Consider the following 20,266-nt stretch of genomic DNA (forward strand, 5'->3'; position numbering starts at 1 on the left):
TTTTTTGTTCTCAAAGCTTATGATTCGGGATAACATGATTAAAAAAGATTTTGCTATGCATTCAAAATTTAAGAACAACAAAAACAAGAAATTTCAAAATTAAGAAATTTTCATGCCTTCGTCACTACTGTTCATGGGGAATGATATATTATTCGTAAACTTTTCCAAAATCAAACCAATTACTACGAGAAAAAAGACATAAGACTCAAAAACATTCGATTTAATATTAATTTTGATGGAGATCGGAAATCCTTACCCGCAATGGAGAAATATTTATTTAAATGTATTAGTTGCTACATAAATACTAGACTTTATTTTTTACAATTAATTTTTCGCTACAATTATCAATGAAAAAAAATTTAAATGGATATTTTAATTGAGAATTGAAGATTGAAATATAAATTAAAAAGTAAAATTTTCTTTAATAAAACAGAAATATGGAGTTTAAAAACAATGGCAAAAGGCGTAGGTTTAAAATTTTTCTTTAAAAAATGTGCAAGATAACTCAATTTGAAAAGTTAAAAAAATATATAAATGATAGATGAAGCTATTAATACATTTTAATAAAGTACGGTATTTTCAATAATTATAGTCTCATTGCAAATAAAAGTTTTAAAAGTACAGTAAAATAAATTCTAATTCCATTGCTCGTAAGTATAGAACTGTTTTCTATTTGTCTCTCACGTTAATGTTCAATAGTAAGGAAAAGTTTGAATTAATGATTTTTTGTCTATTTGAAGACTTGATTTAATTATTTTTTTCATGGAAAAATACTTTTACTTTGAACTTCAGTGCCTAAATTATTCAAATCCACAATTTTCTAAGCTGCAGTAACAAACCTGTACGAATTTGATATTGATTGAGATAGCATATCTTTATTAATTTTATGACTTCATAAATTTATATAAATATTAATAATAATGATTGAACTACGTCATGGAGTATATAATGTCTCTAAAATTTAATGGCTACAAATTCAAATTTAGCAAGTATTGTTCCTGACCAATACAGTCTCTTTAACAGTGAGTAAGATAGTAAATATTTACAATTACTAATACTGTTGATGTGTTACTGTAAGAACATTCCTCTCAAACTTGTGATTAACATGTTAAAATCAAAACTATCCAAAACATGTAACGTTTGGAAACAAAATTTTTAAAAAAATGTCAATGACATTTTTAAGTATTCAAAAGAAATTGAAATTTAAAATTCGAGGATATATTTAAGGGGAAACTGAAGAAAATTAAACGTCCATTTTGAATCCTGCTCTTCGAGAGTAATATAAATCGCAATTTTACATATGAACTATTAGCAACGAACAGTTTTTCCTCGTTAAGATTAACTACCTCTTTAAAAACATTTATTTTGATAACAAAGCTATTTATTTAATGAAAGATATGGAATGCATAATGTATAACTATTAAAAGAATTCTATGTTTTGAATGTTTCGATGTAGTATATCACACACAAATAACTCATATTAGTTATTTTCCTCTGATAAAGTGGTTAGCAACTGGTTTGGAGTTATGGATAAGTTTATGAGTTATTATTAGGGAGTTATCATATCTAATGCATTCAGTATTAGATTCCTATAAAGGACGAATTCAAAAAGAAAAAAACAGCCATATGTCAATGATAATAATTCTACAGAATTCAGTAGTTTTTGTCCTAGTTTTGTTTCTTTACATTCCTAAAAATTATTTAATGCAATCAATTTCGCTTGATTTCACTTTGAACTAATTAGTATAATAATTATGTAATAATAAATTTAGATAGAATAGCAACAATTAATAATAATGTACGTTTAATAATTAAAATCATATATTTTCGTATAAAATTTGTATTCTTACGTCTACATGATGATTAAAACATAATTTTCATAAATACAATTAATTTTTTTCATTTCTTTTTTACGAAGAACTGGATAATGTTTATTCATGTATAAACTATAATTGTTTATCTCTAAATGCAATGACAGTTTTTAAAATCTTAAGTATCTGCCTATAGCGTTGGAAGAAGAGGTTTTGCATTATGAAGAATAGTACAGGTTGCATTACAACCTTTCACATTCGTGATAAAAAAAAAGAAAATTTTAAAGATAAAATAATTTATGTAATTATCGAGCATTGAAATATGATGACTCTAGATAAATTGCACAAAGTGGCTTTTAAAATAAATATTACCACTCAGTTAGCGATCTTATACTTCACTAAAAGCAAAAAGAAAAGAATAACTTGAATATAAATATAAGGTCTAACTGAAGGACATTTCTCCTGCTCTATACAGATTGAACAAATTATATGTATAATGCGTTATCTCTGCGTGAGTCATTTGTTCAACTGTGTTATATAGTATTTATAGAGAAGGAATACATGGACGAATTAGAATACCTGAATTAAAAAAATATCATTGCTGTATCAAATTTTATTTATGATTTTCACACATCTATTGCAGGAAGCAATTTTCCTTGTTCGAAACTTAAATACCTCAAAGGTTTATAAATAAGTAAGTTTATCTGTTTCTACTCCATTTTTGTCAATGTATATTAAATTTTCTTTTATATTTCAATAAAATGTAAGAAGAAATTTCAAACCCATTGTATTATATATAAATATAATCTTACCACTTATCCTAGAGTTTGTTTTCAGTTGGCATACATAATTAAAATATACTTATTTCTAATGTTAAAAATGATTCCATATCGAGTGAATGAGTAGTTAAAGGATAATAATAGTTAATAGTTTTGTTTTCCGTGCCAAAATATTCAAATTAAATTTGAATATTTTGTTATAATTATCTGTAGTTAAGGTAATAAAACAGCATAAATATATGTTTATAAATTATTTAACTTATTTACTAAATAATCCATACATTTAACTCATTCTTCGATTCACAGATCGTCACAATCACTAATATCTGAATATTTGATTCAACTATTTAGTTGTACAATGATTCCCTTATTTAATTTTTCATTTTTCTCACAGCTTTCTCCTTTCACTGATTCGCTTTTTAAGTTATAGACTTATCCGCTAACTAGTTGATTTAAGGATTCGTTCACTAATACTTTTCTTTTAACTCATTACACACCCTTATTCGCACGCTTTCATTCTTCTTTTACGAACCAACTATCTTAGCTAACGAAGGATATAACGACGCAATGTGATAGAGATGCATTTTATAGAAATGCATCGTTAGAGACATTTTGGCATTTTATAGGTATATTAATAGAAATGAATAATAACGTATTCACAATTGAAAAATACCAATTAAATAAACTGTTAAAATATTAAAAAAAATATTTTATATAAAATACATTAACATAAATGACAGAACAGCAGTAATGAAAAAGGAAAATATCAGCTGTCTTAAGCACTAAGCTGCCATTGTGAAGGATCGAGGTTCGATCCCATTTTAGTGATTTTAATTTTACCCAGCTACAAACCAAGGGGTACTGTCGTAAGAGGGATTTGATTGCAATGATGCCCAATTTAACTCCATAATGCAATTATAACTGTGACCTTTCTATATTGTGCTATTAAATAATGCTTATTGGAGTCAAGAATATATCTTCCGACTTGCAAGTTTAAAAACGTTACAAAAAATACCAATAAGCAATACCGGGGCTTTAATATGTCTTTAAACTCCAAGTAAAAAAAGAAAAAATAATAAGAAAGCATTTGAAATTAGAAGTTAAGAAACAAGAAATAAAGACATAAGTCAATAACTTATGGCATGCAGATGACAGCAATAGGCTTACAAGAGATGAAAGCCTTTTTGCCATCAAGTATTGTAAAGTAAAGGTACGTGAAAATATTCTTAAAATTTCTTTTAGTCCTTAGTAAGTCTTCCTTCCAGATAAATAACTGTTAAATGAAAAGACATACTCTTGCCTGCTCTTAAAAATCGTTACCTCCTTCATAACATATGTTCTTGACAGACTTTACGAGTTCTTTTCTATACTGGACTCAAATGATAACTATTCAGATAAAATGTGTTGCTTTTATCTTGCAAACTCGGAGTCTTTCATTAACCAACTAAGAAAGGTTGTTGTCTAGAGGAAAAATAATTTTGAAGATTATTTTATTCTTTCTTTTACTTTCAGTTTGGTTAAAAAACTATTTATGAAGTGTTTTATTATTGTATGAGATTTGTAATTGCAAAGTTTTTATTACTTGGCTTATTAATTATATAAGGTGTATTTTTAATTATAATGCAAAATTTTTCTGAATAAGCTTTATAATATATTAAGGTAGTAAAACAGGATTTATTGTATTTAGTAGGCGATATGATATTTCTGAAATATTTAAATATTTTTTTTTAATGTTTAATTTTTGAATTGGTTGAAGACCCTGCAAAATAGTTTCTTTAATACTTCAAAATATATTTTCTCAATACAATCTCATTTTTATATAATCCGTAAACATTTATAATGTAATGACATCCGTTCATTTCTTTGCGTATGATTGTTTTGAAAAGTACGTATACTATTTAAATAAATATTACCAAGATACTGAAGAAATAAGATATTACTAGATTAAAACCTTCATTCGTTTCAAAAATATACTAATTGGAAATAACAGTTAGCATGCTTCAAAAGTGTCTTTTTTTCTTCTTTTAATTCACGCCTGCAAGTGTTGATATTGGGCGCCACTTTTCTGAACGCTTCAAACATGACAATTGTTATTTTCAATTTATACATTTTTGAAACTAATGAAGTTTTTATTCTGGTAATATGCTTATTATTTACTAAAACTTAATCATCAATTATTATTAGTATTATTATGCAATAACTTCGCATGTAACAGATTTAAAACCGAAGGAAGAGGTTGAATTGATATTAACTGTTATCTCTTTCTTCCCATTGCGATGGTGTGGTATAAATAAACATGCTTTTAAAAAATTAAATAAATGATAGAATAATTTAAAAAGCTTATTGGAATTAGTAACATAAATTTACATGTTCTATTTTTAAATAAATAGTTTCACAGGTAAGTATTTTCTTTTATTTAGCGCTCTTAAAAGTTAAAACTTTATCAACTGTGCAAGTATGTATCACATCGTTTTATTTAAATTACCACACTTAGGAAGCATATATTTACCTATTAGACATAAAACAAATTTGTTTAGTTGGTTTCACTTAAGTGAAATGATGTTTCTAATAAAAAGGGTATTATTTTGGTTACTCATAAAAAATGACTGCACGATTTTATTTTAAAAAAAACATATGATTTATAAATGTTTTATTACTTTCTATTCATAAATAATCATTGGAAGCATTAGTTCAGTGCATTCCTTAATGCAAAATAAAAAAAATTATGTTATTTAAGATATATGTTTTCTGTTTTTTTTTATTAAAATGGCTCTGAAATTAAAGAATTTTTTTTTCAAAAAAAAAGATTGTAATTACGATATATTTCTCTTATATACCTCATTTTTATTGTGACACGTAATCATCTTATTCAAAAATTTTAACAAAACAAAAGTCAAATTGTTTCAAAATGATTAGCACTCTCTCCTGCCCTAAGGCTTAAAATTTTTTGAAATAGCGTACAAAAAATTCGAGAAATTTAAAATAAAGTTAATAACATTTCAAAAGAAAAAAAAACAAAATAAAATATGAACAAATAAACTAGTGTAACATTAAGAGAAAAATCTGACTTCCTTTTTTACCAATTTCATTAAAAAAGTATTTTGAAATTTCTTGTTTCTAATCATTACGGAAACAGCAAGAAAAAAATTCTTTCTAAAAGGAAAGAAATTCCCTATAACAAAAAAAGGAAAAAAATACATTTTAACACTTTATTCTAGATAGCATTAACATCTTAATAAATATTGATGGAAAAGAAAACCAGTATGGTGAAAATGACTGAGAAAATATTAGAAGAATATAAATAAGAAGTAAAAAAAAGTATTTTTCATCGTAATGATAAATTAAAAGCAGCCAAAATATTGATCGTTTCAGGGTAGAAGTAATATTATTTTTAGAAAACATCCTTTTCTGGAGTATCTCGTTTTAATTACGGAAGCTGCATGGGGCGTGTAATTAAGCAGCAAACTAATTCAGAGTAATTGTTTCTTTATTTTGGATTTCATGCAGAAAATCTACCTTTTATTTTACTCTTACCTTTCGTTTTACTTTAATAAAAACTTTAAGAGTAATGTTGGATGTAATTATATGTATCGACATTGTTTGAATCTTTGAAATTATGGCCAAAACTACCAGAATATAGTAAAATATACCTTGGTTTTGACTTTATGTGGATATGGAAAACTATTCATTCAGTGAAATTTAGCTTTCAGTTTTGTATTGGTTGTTAAAGTTGTGGTATATGAAATATAATTTTGAAAATCCGAATTCATGGTGATCCATTACCATAGGAACAGGAAGATTATCATAAAGTTTAAATATAGTTAATTTTGGTTTAATCAATCAGAATCTCATTTTTTTGCCAGAAATATCATATACATTACAGGAATTTTACCAGAATTTTTTTTTCTCCTTGTGTAAAGTATTTTCTCACTATAAAAATCCAATTCAATGAATTCGAGATTATATTACTTATGACATTTTAAACATGGAGAAGAAAATTCCGTCAGATTTACTGTTCTGTATGGTATAATGACATTTCTGATATAAAAAAACAACAACATAATTCTGGTTAATAAAACGAAAATACACGGTATTTAAACCATTGGTTTGATAATTTTTTCATTCATATGGCAACATACCGGAATTTCTGGTTTTCAAAATTATAGTTCTTATTACCATATACATAGTAAACTATACAAAACTGTAAAGTAAATTTTACCGAATAAATGGTTTTATGCAATGGGATTTAAGAATTTTATTGATTAATTCAATTGATAGGGAAATGCATTTTAAAATAAAATAAATTTATGATTTAAAGTATAACTGATGTTCACCTTGGTTTTAGAAATTTAATTTGGGTAAATATTGTATTTTATAAGTGCTATTATCTGTCGACATTTTTGCCATACATTTTACTGTGTTTATATAGAAGTTTATTCAACAATTATTTTTTTTTTCAATTTGTCATTCTTTCTACCGGAGGAGAAATTCTATACAGCCAAATACATCCCCTACACTAGAAAAAGCATTATGAAGACTTAACTAAAATTTTAACAGTTCTGTAAAAGCATGAATTGTATGGAGCCTTGGTTGCTCCTTTGGTAGAGCATTCGTCTCCCAATCAGACGATCCAGGTCCGAATCACAGTGACTTATTTATACGAATTCCGTTTCAAGCTCGTATAGACCACAGTGCTGTTGCAAAAAATCGGAAGAGGTAGACGGTCATGGGTTAAAATCCTCTTGGTGACGGAAAAAAACTGAGGGAGTTTTTCTGGGTTTTCTTCTCCATGTAACGGATATGCTGATCTGTTCAAGCAAAAAATTCGAAGGAGCTACCTTCATCTTGGAGTTACCTGGTCTTCTGGGTTGGATTCAAAACTACAAGGATACGATGCCGAATATTAATAGTCATAAACTCAGAATTGGATAAGCTGTTTAATGCCGAATATATGAAATAAACTAAAACACGTGTTGCAAGGAATCTTTGATTAGAATAATTGAATATTAACATTCGTTAGTAAAAATGATAATATTTAAATACGTTTTTGTATATTTGAGGGTAGCACCGATACTGCAGATATATCGGCTATAAGTGGTTTGTTTTAAAATTGCGGCAGCTTTGTGTTATCGTCTTTCTACAATAATTCTTACTACTTTCGAAGAATTAAATCTCTTTTTAAATATGTATTTTATAACAGTAGGGACGTTAAACTCTAAAGCGTAAGAAATCACTTTTTATTAGCAAATTTTTTAATTATATGATGTGGTTTTTCTATTTTCAGATCTATTTATGTGCTAATGAACTTGAAAACCACTAAACTTATTTCTGGCTAACTCCTATCTTTTTTTGTTTTTTTTTTTTGTTTTTGATGGTGGGTGTTGTATTGTGGGGACATGGGCACAGCCAAGCAATCACAGAAAAAGAGCTTCAAGTCGGATCAAAATTAAAAAATGAATTTATTTAGTCTTCAACTTCATATTTAAATACAGAAATTCAATATATTTAAACTAGTTTTCTTATTTATACTATAATATCCTTTGATTTTCTTAACGACACATAACAAAACAAAGTTACCAAATTATTTCATATTATACTCAATTATCTGTTCATCTACCGATTTTTCAACTATCAAATTATTTTTAAAATATTTAGTTAGATCATCATTGAAAAAAAATTTAAACTTAGATAAATGACTCACAAGTTTGTTGTTAATTTTTAATACACTTTAATAAATTATTCTTAAATTTGCGCATGGTGTTTAAAACAATCGAACTGAGTAAGCCAAAACTTTTTGCATACTTCAACGATCATATTTATAATTTAAAAAAATTTCAAATACATTCGTATAAATAAAGATTCGCTGAGACATGGATTAGTAAAACTATGAATTCATTTCTGAGAAAAACAATGATTTCTCACATTTTATCAAAACGAAAGATTTCTTATACAGTTGTTCTCTTATATCTCGTGAAACAAAAGCGCCTATTAAAATCTTGTTTATTTCGTTCTACAGTTTGAAAATAATTACAGCTTGGTTTATAAACAATCATCACTTTACGGTGACATGTAGTTCAACCACATTTTTCGATTGACAAGTCTTTTTTCATTACAGAATACTAATAACTGTAATTTTTCATTGCAGAATAAGAATGCTAATAATTAATTACAGAATACTAATAGTTAATTTTATGATATTTTTAATTCCTGAAAATAGTTTTTCGCTCCCAATATAGAAAAAAAAACACTCGTTTTTACATGAATTTTAAATGCGCTTGAATGTTTGAAAAACTAGAAACTGGTGCAAATGTAAACATGTAATATTAAACACAAATGTGCTTATTTTTATTCGTCAAAATGGCAATTTAATTTCAAGACGTTTAAATTTATTAAACTCTAATAGTAAGACTTTTTGTTGTCAAATATTAAAAATAATAGTTTATATTTTTTAGCATCTTTTTTAATACAAACTTTCACTCCTCAAATTACTGTTTTCATTAGAATGAAAAAGTAAGAAAAACTACAAAATTAATAAAAAATTTGAATATTATAAATGAGGCGTTAACACTAACTAGGGGCACTAATTTTGCATAAATGATAACCCTGAATGCTCACATTTGAGACTTAGCTAATATAAATCTCAGACATAGATTAATTAGTTATTCAAAGCTCGAATTTCAAAATAATACATTTATTTATTATATTTAGAAACACAGAATTTCATTACGATTCTTAAGAGCAGACTTATTCATCTGTTCATATATTTTTTTAATAATTATGAAGCTTATTTAATGATGCTAGGAATATTAAATTAGCTTCGATAAAATTCTCACTTATTAAAAAAATATTTTAATGCAAAAAAATTGTTCAAGAAAAACAAATCTTTTTAATTTTTATTCTAAAAATAATTAAAATGAATCAAAATGCGTTTCTACGTTTACAAATTATACATTATGTCTTCTTAAATTTATTTAAAAAATAGAAAGTTTCATTAGAATACATTAAAACTTTTAATAAAAGAACTAAATCATAATGCTATGAAGCATTCTCTTTCTATCCTGCATGCATAAATATTTGCTATTTACCCTAAAATTACTGGAAGCGTAATTTAATTATTAATATATTACTTAATAATAAGTACAAAATTTACTAATATTTTAGAATTAAAAATCGTGGATTACAGAAATGTATGAATTTATATGACCACAGGAGTTGAGTACATAAAATCATAATTTTAAGCATTATTTTAAAATATCGGTGAAAAAAACATACATTTTGACATTAATAATTACAAAACATTATATCTAGGTTTAAAGTAATCAATCAACACATTTTTCTTAAAGTTATTGCTAATATTCAACTCTTTCTCATTAATTTTTACGGGAACTAAATTTATGGAACAGAAAAGCAATGATATTAGCTATATAAACAATCCTACATAAAATTAAATTTTTCTATTGTTAGCAATCTTTCTATTTCCATGCCTTATGAAAATCAGAATCATGATACGAGCTAAAGCAGTTAGACCCGAAATTACCCTTCATAAAGTAGACACTTAAATGTAGTTTTATTGCATAAGAATGAGTACTTTAGTCAGAGATATTGACTGTTTATGTCAGCTAAATTTGAAAGCATGGATCAATTAAAAGTTATAAGTATCAAACGTATCAAAAGTCAAAATAACTCAAACGTATTACTTACCAGCATATATCAGAGAAACAATTGAAAAACCTGTAAAAACAAAGTAAATAAATTACTTTTTACAACTTAACGAAGAAACATGCATGAAAAACTGAAGTAGGAACATTGATACTTATAAGATAATGAATACAAAATAAATTTTATAAAAATTCAATTTAATTTGGTATTAATAAACATGAATGAAAAATAAATACTTTTAAAACAATCGTACTCTATGGTTAATGAAATTTCTAGTAAAAAAAAATCTGGTTCATGAAACCAAAATATACGGTAATTAAGCCATTCATTTGGTAGTTTTTCAGTACATATGGTAACCGTTTACTACAAATTCTGGTTTACAAAACGATAGCTTTTATTACCGCGATTGTTTTTGAAAAATTATGAAACTGAAAAATAAATCTAACCAAATAAATTTTTTTTATGTCATGCTCAAAGGCATCGTGATAAAATTAGGATTTTATACTTAATTTATGAGATTTCATCACTTTTTTTAAAACCATATTTTATATTAAAATTTACTAAAATCGTTAACAAAGTGCTTTAGTAGAAATTACTAAGATTATTTTTGTTCATAGAGAAAGAAAAGCAGTAAATTTTTTTATGTCCTGGTAGTTTTGACCACATTTTTTTTCTCAGTGTAGAAATGTACTAACCATAAAAAAATTTTGAATGAAATGAAATATAGATTAAGTTAAATGAAAAATAGATTAGATTATTAATTACATAATTTTCTTGCCATCTCAGCAAATACCTAGTCAACATTTCAAAATGGACAGAAATCTAATTATCAGGAGAATTAATATCGTACTGTCAGGATTCCTGACAATAAATAAGTACTAACTAATTTTGAGAAATGGAGAATTATTTTCATTTTTATCTCTTACATGTCGTTAGGAACTTTCAGATCATAGTAGATTTAGAGCATTTTTCAAAGCGTTGTACCAATCAAGCAGCTCAAAAGAGTTTTCAAATAATTTTAATCTGCAGCAATGGCACTGAACAATGTTTTCGTATTTTGCGATATTACGCACAAACCTCACACTACTAGAAAGTGGCGTGTGTTTACAACGTATTCAACGAAAACTTGCATACTGAATAAAAAAACACCGGTCAAAATCGGTGTTGCTATTTCTGAGTTACTATAGAGGCAGACTTTTACTTTCGATTGAAAGTTATTTTTTAAGTAAAAGATTTTCTTAACAAACTCCAGTTCCATCATAATTTCAATACTTCTCTCAATTTTTTTACGTTTTTAGTCTTCCAGTGTTAGTAATAAACCACGTTTAAAGTTTAGAGTTTGGCATTTTTGAACATATAGAACTTATTTAATTTCCCTGTTTTATTTACAATAAACGGTATTTACGACATTCATCTAGCAATTTCTCCGTTCATATGGTAGTGTTTTACTGGAAGTTCAGGTTTTCAAATTATGGTTCTTATTACTGCATATTTAGTAAAAATAGGTTTTGAGCATACATAACATATTTAATTTCCTGTTTTATTTACAATCAACGGTGTCTAAAGCATTAATCTAGCAATTTCTCTGTTCATATGGTAGAGTTTTACCGGAAGTTCCGGTTTACAAATAATGGTTTTTATTACTGCATATTTAGTAAAAATAGGGGACAGAAAAGTAAATTTAATCATCCAAATGAATTTCATACAGTAATCTAAGCTATCATGATTAAGGTTTCAAACCTAACCAAATTTTATTACAGATGATTAAACCATATATTATTATTCATTTTACAAAAATCATTACCACGGAGCTTCGGTAAATTTTACCACATTCTGACAGTTTGGGGTGTATTTTTTTCCTAGTGCATGTTTAAAAGCAAATACCTAAACTGTTTTAAAGTTTGGAGTGATAATTATTAATTAATGTAAATTAATTAAACATGGTCTTATATGTATATATTTATTTCAAAACATTCTGTCCACTAAACATAATAAACAGTAAAGAGTATTTAAATTAAACACTTATTAATACCTGGATAGCACTTCTAAAGTCCCAAGAAATGTAAGTTAATTAAAGCACTTCTTTTAAATTGCAACTGCTTTAAACTGATACTGGATATTCGAAGAGAGCACATTAGAACTTCCCTACTTCTTCTCAGAATCTATTTTCTTTTATCTCTCGGAAAAATTTCTTTTTACTTAAGGCAGTTTGAAAATTAGCCCTAATTAGCTTTCTTTGGTCGCCTTAATGAACCCTATGGGTTAAAATTATCTTAAGAAGCAAATGTCTGCTGCTAATGTTAATCAACGTACCCATTCATCACTTCTGTAAGGTTGTTTCTAGTAAAAAGCGGTTTTTTTTCTTCCTTCCGCTTGAGTTGTTTAAAAAGGAGTATCAATGTTTGAGTATAAATTGTCTCCATTATAGTTTAATTAAAAGCATGTTTTTTTATTGTATTTAAAAATCACTTATAACCAAAAAAACCTGCATTTTTACAATTATTTTTAATAAAACATGCAAGCTGAAAAAATTCGATTGAAAATACTGTTTTTGGTGATAAGGATGTTCTTGATTAAAAAAGGAACATAATTCTGGTTAATAAAAAAAATATAGTACATTAGAACCATTCATTTGGAAATTTTTCCGTTCATATGGTAACTGTTTACTGGAAACTCTGGTTTTTAAAATAACAGTTCTCATTACCACACGTTTTGTAAAAAATAATTAACTCAAAAACATTTTTACAAATAAATGGATTTCATGTCATGTTTTGAGTTATCTTACTAAAATTACCAAATTTTACCAGATATCATAAAATTATATTTCACTTTTATTTTTACCAAAATATTATCAAAGCACTTAGGTAAAAATTACCGTGCGTTTTGATGCTCCCAAGGGTGAAAGCGCTGCAAAGTTTACCATATTGTGGTAGTTCTCACAATAATTTTTCTCCGCGTACATAGGTAAACTATGAAATATGAGAGTTATTATAGATTTTACTTTAATATTACATGTAATGAAAAATTTTGCTCTGAAATATGCGAGTAACAATAATTTTAATTTGAAAAAAAAAATTATTTTTTTATTATTTACTTTTTTTAGATAACTATAACTGAGTTGAAGCTAAAAAAATTATTCATTTTGATTCATATAATCAATAATAAGATTAATTTTGCCTTAACGCCACAGTGAATCAATCTCGATTGGGCGAAACTCTCGAAAAAAATTAAATCCCTAGTTAAAACTCGATAAGCTAATGGCTTAAATGCTGCACTTAATACGGAGCCTAAATGCTGTTGTACTGAGTATTTTATGACAAAATAGGCGTGCTGGAAACAAATATTTAGGTAATATAAGTTACCAAAATTTCAAGAAATATTATGTTTGACAGGCGCAAATGTTTTGAAACATAAATATATTTCATTTGGTTAAACGGGACTTGAATTTCAGGACGTTTAAATTTATTAAACTCTATTGTCTTAAAACTTTCGTTGTCATATGTTAAAAAAAATTATTTTTGACATATTTTTAAAACACAATTAATTTTTTAACACTATTTTTCATTAATATATTTTAAAGGGAAATATCATTAAGACTACCAAATTAATCCAAGCTTAAATTGAGAGAAATTGGGCACCAACAACAACTAGATGAAATAAACGTACAGAAATTGTATGCTCGTGTACTCATATTTGAGGGTTACATCAGTTAAGTCTCAAATACAGGTTTTAAATATTAAGGAAAGAAAAAATTTTAACAGCCAAAAAAATATTGTCTTTGCACTTTAAAAAGTTTAATAAATTTGATTGGCAATCAGAAGTCCATTTTAACTATCAACTGAAAATTTCATATAAATGCCAAAATATGATTTTAACTTTTATTTTTCTAAATACACATTTACTTGGTAATGATGTCCAAAGTCTTCAACCTTACTATTAAAATTAATTATTTTTTTTAATACTTAATTTTGTTCTTCAAAATGTATTACTTACTGGTCAGATTTGCATATTCTTTTAACTTGAAGAAATTTATAAAAGTTAAAGCTCGTTTCATTTTGGCAAAAAAAAAAAACTACCAAACATAATGCAGGAGAAAATTATAATTGCTTTCACGAAGATAATTAATAATAGCAAGTAAGAGCATGGTTTGATTCTATCAAAGTTTCTAATTTATTTTATTACCAAATAAAAGTACCATTGATTTAATTAGATTTTTAATTTTGTTTAAAAAATTAACATTTAAAAGGCAGAAACTCTGACTGGAGTAGCATGAGTTAATATGTATGATTTTAAATTGATATAAATTTTTGTGAAAATACGAATTTAAATCTGAAATTACTTTGGAATTTATTTAAAAAGGCAGACTAGCTGGTCAGCGGAAGTGTATATTATGTATGTTTAGGAGGCGTATACTTAATATACTTCTTATGTATATTTTACGCAAAAGTATAAACAATAGGAATATTTGCAATAACCGAGTAGAATAATTTGAGAAATCAGATTTTAAAAATAATATTCTTGATATAAAAATCTTTTTTCCCCTAGTTTAATGTTTAATATTTTGAATTTATCATTAAAAAACTCAAATAAATAAATCTAGTAATTTGAATTCAAGTTTATGTACACAAAAAAAGTAAACAATGAAGCTATATTATCATTATTTTTATAACTTATCAAACTTTTTTTTTCAAACTCGATATCATAATGCCAAGATTTATTGTGCAAAAATGCGAAATTGAATACGAATTCTGTAAAATTGAAATCTGACTAAAAAAATTTTAAAAAAATGTTCTTTTCTTTCCTTCCATAAAATTATTTACTTTAACATTAATGAACTGCCACTAAAATCTAAAAAAAAACTTTCTTAAAACTTTCTTGAATACAGGCAAATTGCGTGTTTTGCTGTTTCTGAATTCAAGAGCACTCTTAATATATACTCTTACTCCACCCTTCCTGTTATTTTCTATCCATGCTTATTATTCATATGAATAATGACTTCTGTCAGCTGTAATAGTCTTTAAATTGCGGTCGAGAAAATGTGATATCAGGAGAACTTTTATGTGTAAGAAGAGATTTGGGAACACATTATTATGAGTTCCTAGTCCCAGTTAATGTTCATTTATTCAAAGCTTTGAAAACACTCAAAAGCAATGGTTTCATTTAAACAACTTTGGTTGTTGTGAAAAGAATTTATTGCAGATATAAACTTAAAATTTTTTTTAAAGAAAAATACCAATGATTTACTTCTGCATTATTCATTAAAGTCTAAAGTTGCGACTACTTAAATATTTCATTGCAACTAAAAATGCATTAAATAAATGGGCAAACTGTAGGGTGGAAATAAATGTGTAGACAAACGCTAAATTAACTATAACTAAATATTATACTTGTTTTCAATCTGTTCAGTCGATGTAAATTCATGAATAAATGTGTATGTGTTACCGTTAAAGTATGAAATCCGTTATTTTATAGAATACCTAGTTATTCCATGAAATAACTGATCGTGTCCGTTAAAGTGTTAAACTCTCTTGTATTTCATGGTTTAACTAGTTATTTCATAGAATAACGATCTGCAGCCCGTTAAAGTGTAAAATAATCTATATGCTACAGCTCAAAGTTTAGGTACTGGTCAGGGATTTAAAAAATTTTCGTGTAAAACCCAGTGTGTCAACAAAAAAATTTTTTGTTTTAGAAATAATGTTCTTTGTAATTCCAAGTGTCGTTTTAGTAATCCTTGTTGTAACAAATGATTTTATGGTACGTTTCCATAAATACCATTTATACGCTGCATAAATTGGATAAATTGCTTCTTTTTCATTTTAATTGTCTATCATTAGTTTATTTATAGAATACCTAGTTATTTCATTTTAGATAAATTGTTTATTTTACACTTTAACTGTCTCTCATTAGTTAATTTATAGAATACCTAGTTATTTCATAGAATAACGAGTTAAAGTGTCAAACTAATAACATATTACACACTTTAACGGATACGATCAGTTATTTCGTGGAGTAACTAGGTATTCTATGAAATAAATGCATCATATACTTTAACGGTAACATATGCATAAAGAAAATTAGAAACACATTTGTATTAAACCAGTTAACTAGAGCAACTTATATGTTATTGTAGAATTGCGTATGTATTTTCAATCTATATAATTGAATTCTACGTATAAGAAGTCTCGTTGAAACTATAAATGGAAAAGTTTAAAAGCTACCGATACAGGTAAAGTAGGTATAAGTAGTATATTAGATATAAAATGTATGGAATGGGTATGCTAGAAATAAATATGTGTACAAGTAGTGCACTAGAAAAAATATATGTACTATTGGTACACGTTTAATAGTTTTGAATTTATGATCGGATTTTGGATTTTCTCCTAAAAAAATTAATTTTTATTTTATATCAATTTTCATCAAAAATATCAAGATTTATATCGCGTTTTAAAATGCATTACTCTCTTGATGAATAGCGTAATAGAGTAACTATTATAGAAGTTAAAGTTGTAGTTACTTAGAGTGAATATAAAATAATTGATAAAAATGAAAATATGAAAAAAATAAAATAAAAACAGTTTAAAACTAGAACAGTAGAGGGAGTCATTTTGATCCAAAATTATTTTTGTTATAGTTTTTCTCAGAAAGTTGCTAACTAAACTGGACGAAGACATTTGACTTTCACTAATTTTGTGTTGATCACAGACTGTAGAAATATTATGAGCCTCACTTAAATGAATGTTAAGTTTTTGACATTTATACCTAAACCGCGGGGGTAGGTATAACTTTTTTTGACAAAACTGGTAAATTTTATCAAAATAACTAAAGTTTTAATGTAATTATATGTATTTCCTTAATCGAGTGTCACTAGACATTAGATTCAATGCTTAGTCAATGTAGGAAAGATTCCATCATTTCAAATTTTACTGGCTGCCTTTCGGCGTTGTACACAATGTGGGATTTCCTACTTTGTCGGTTATATTCATATCCATGATAATGACAGAGATGAGTTAATTTTTTTTCTTTACCTTCCTTTTCATTATTTATATTTTTATTGCACATATTTTATATTAAATGCTAATATTTTTTACAGCCTCGAGAAAAAATAAATTGGCTCTAAATTTAAAGTTTATTCTTTTAGCTAACATGCTAAGCTTTTTGATACAGCAAATAATATATTGCTGATTACAAAATCGATTTTAACAAGATTTTTTTTAAAGTTAACAAAATGCTTTTTAAAATGAACTAAATATACTGAGACCAAAAAAATGTGTCCATTGGTATAACAGCTTCTGATACATTTAAAAAGTTAGTAGAAAACTCCATGAGAAAACATAGAATTATTGTTGGAGAATAAAAATACAGATAAGTATAAATGTACTTAATAAGCACAATGGAAAAATTTAAAGCACTTCTTTAGAGAAAATTCATGAAAAAACGACTCATAAGCTTTTCTGAAAATTTCTGATTTGAAAAATTCTAAGGAGAAACATATTCAATATTTCGCATAAAGCACCGGTTACTATATTAACTGTAAGAAAAAATAAAAGATTCACGTATTCAAAGCGCAATTGCATTCCCGACAACATCCATCACTTTTTTTAGCTAACTCTAACCTTTTTTGAAACAAGTCTTTTCCAATTTCCCCATTCATCGTAAGGCTCTAAAATGTTTTACAAAATGAAAGAAAAAAAGATACTCACTTTTTCTCATAAGAAATGAAAAAAATCGAAAGATCATAAGGAACTAAAATATTTTTTCACGTTTTACTGCTATACTTCAGCACTTGCATTTATGGCATTGCAGATGTGGTCTATAAGATTGGTTATCCTTTATTTTTTTTTCTCCAAAACTTTTTTGTTCTAACTTTAGCTTTTTCCTATCCATACATCAGGAACTGTCAGAATCCGGTTCCAAACTCAATCAATTTGATCGCTGGGTCGTCGGTATTCGATATTCGTATTATTCGCTGAATTTACCTCCCACTCCTATTCTATATTACGTCTTCTCGATTTTGTAGATGAGAAATTTCCATTCGTGAAATTTTGAGTTTGATGGCGGTTCGATTTTTCATACCTTTATCAAAATTGGCATATGCTCTTTAAAGCTGTTGTTGTGCATTCGATTAATGATTTCTAAACCAGTTTTTTCTTAGAGAAAGATCTATGCATCCATTATTGAAGATTTTATTAGGCAGTATTTAGTAAGTATAAGTACGTAATTCATCAATCAATAAGTGAGTAATAAGCAATAATAGTAAGGGAAGTTTGTAATAATTTTTGTTTCAAATTTTTATTTTAAATTGACGAAAAATTAAATAGCTTGTTCACAAAAATTTCTATAGAAACCTTAACCCCTTCCTTCTCGCTAACGTGAAAATGACGGGGTCTGATCTCGCCCTCTATTTCTCGCTCCCGTGATAATGACTGGCTGGAGTGTTTAGTAGTCACACGCCAATAAGAATAAAACTAATTAATTTCTCTTGCCAGGAAAACATTTTATTTCTTATTTTGCACACCAGATAAATGTACCAGAATATTTTTAAGGTAATTGTAGATAGTTTATTTTAAACCAGATGTCAGCAATAATTAAATACGTAATACAAATAAAAAAGCCAAAAAAACAGGCACTTTTATGACCGTTTTCTTGAAAATTAACCCATCATTAAGGGGTTAAAACAAATTGGCACCACACTAACAAATATCCAAATAATTAGATTGCAATTGTTAATTTAATTGCATCCCAAATACCCATTCCTCGAGCATCTTGATTTTTTTGGTACAAGTTGTCTAAAATTTTTGATCGATGTAATTTTGTTGAAAGAAAATACGGTTCTTAAACTGATTAATGACTTATACAGTATATGATAAAACTTACAAAATATGAATAGTCTCTAAGTGAGCGGTTCCCAAATGGTGTCTGCGAAACCCTAGGGCTCCGTTCAAGAGTTAAAAGAGTTCTACGAGTTAATACTTTTTATAACATCTGCTTTGAAATTTCTAATTATATTTAGATTTAACGTATAAATCGTAAGTTATTTAATCTTTCGGCTGCCTTTATCATTTCATGTAAAATGCCAACAAAAAAGAAATGACATTTTTAAGTGAAAATATATATTTAATATTTTTAATAACACTATTTTGATCAAATTATGAAAAGAATAAACATTTATAAGTTATTGCATTAGTATTTCTTATCGCGTTTTCCAATCGAAATAAAATAATTAAATTCTTTAACAAAAAAATATCTTTCCCTAATAGCCATTTTTAACGCTTTTTATACCAGTTCTTTCAAGTTTCGAAGTAAATCAAAATTCTACTTTTTTTAATAATTTTCAGCTTATGAAAGAACACCAAGAACAAATTTTTAACTACACTAGATGTAGCATAAGGAATGTAAATTTAACTGTCAGACGTAAGACTTAATTTAAGATTTGTGATAAAATGTTAAAAAATGGTCATTTATCTAATTAAATATATTGAAAGTGGTCTTTTACAGGTGATAACGCTAACATTACCCGTAATAAACTTTATTTATAAAATCGGGGTTCTGCCAAAAGAATGTTGATTATTTAGGGTCCCATAGAAATAAAAGGGGTACCACTGCTTTGAGTAATGTGATTTTAAAGCATTAAGTAGAGTTTTATTCTTCTTACCAATTGCACCATCAAATATATTATAAGTGGGAATTACAAACGGCTTATTTATAGAAAGAATTGTGTGCTAAGATATTAGTGTTGTAATTTTATCTAAGTTCTAAAGAGTAAGGGAAGAAAGTTTTGTGTGATAAGTTAACTAAAAATGTAAATTTTCCAATCAGTCATGGATATTTCTGAATATCATTCAAACGATTTCAAGAATTGCTCGCCACTTTTAAAACTACTTTCATGGCAGGATTTGAGGAAGAGAGTATCTCTAGTGCTGACTCTCATAGTTTTATTTTGAATCTCTAGTCAAACTATTTTCTCATTTCCTCGGGGCAGTAGTCAAAAACAGGTCTGGTGTAAATTTTCAAGTT

The 20,266-nt window shown here is 26.7% G+C and overlaps 1 protein-coding gene across 3 annotated transcripts in view; it reads right to left on the reverse strand.

Moving 5' to 3' along the window:
• Positions 1–20,266, reverse strand: part of LOC107444296 (neural cell adhesion molecule 2) — a 765,139-nt gene that overhangs the window by 647,850 nt on the left and 97,023 nt on the right. For all 3 annotated transcript variants that reach the window (XM_071181216.1, XM_071181215.1, XM_071181217.1), the window contains exon 2: positions 10,292–10,321. The gene's annotated coding sequence lies outside the window, so the exon portion shown is untranslated. The remainder of the gene's footprint in view (positions 1–10,291; positions 10,322–20,266) is intronic.

The sequence above is a fragment of the Parasteatoda tepidariorum genome, chromosome 5 (genome assembly GCF_043381705.1).
Source record: "Parasteatoda tepidariorum isolate YZ-2023 chromosome 5, CAS_Ptep_4.0, whole genome shotgun sequence".
NCBI lineage: Eukaryota > Metazoa > Arthropoda > Arachnida > Araneae > Theridiidae > Parasteatoda > Parasteatoda tepidariorum.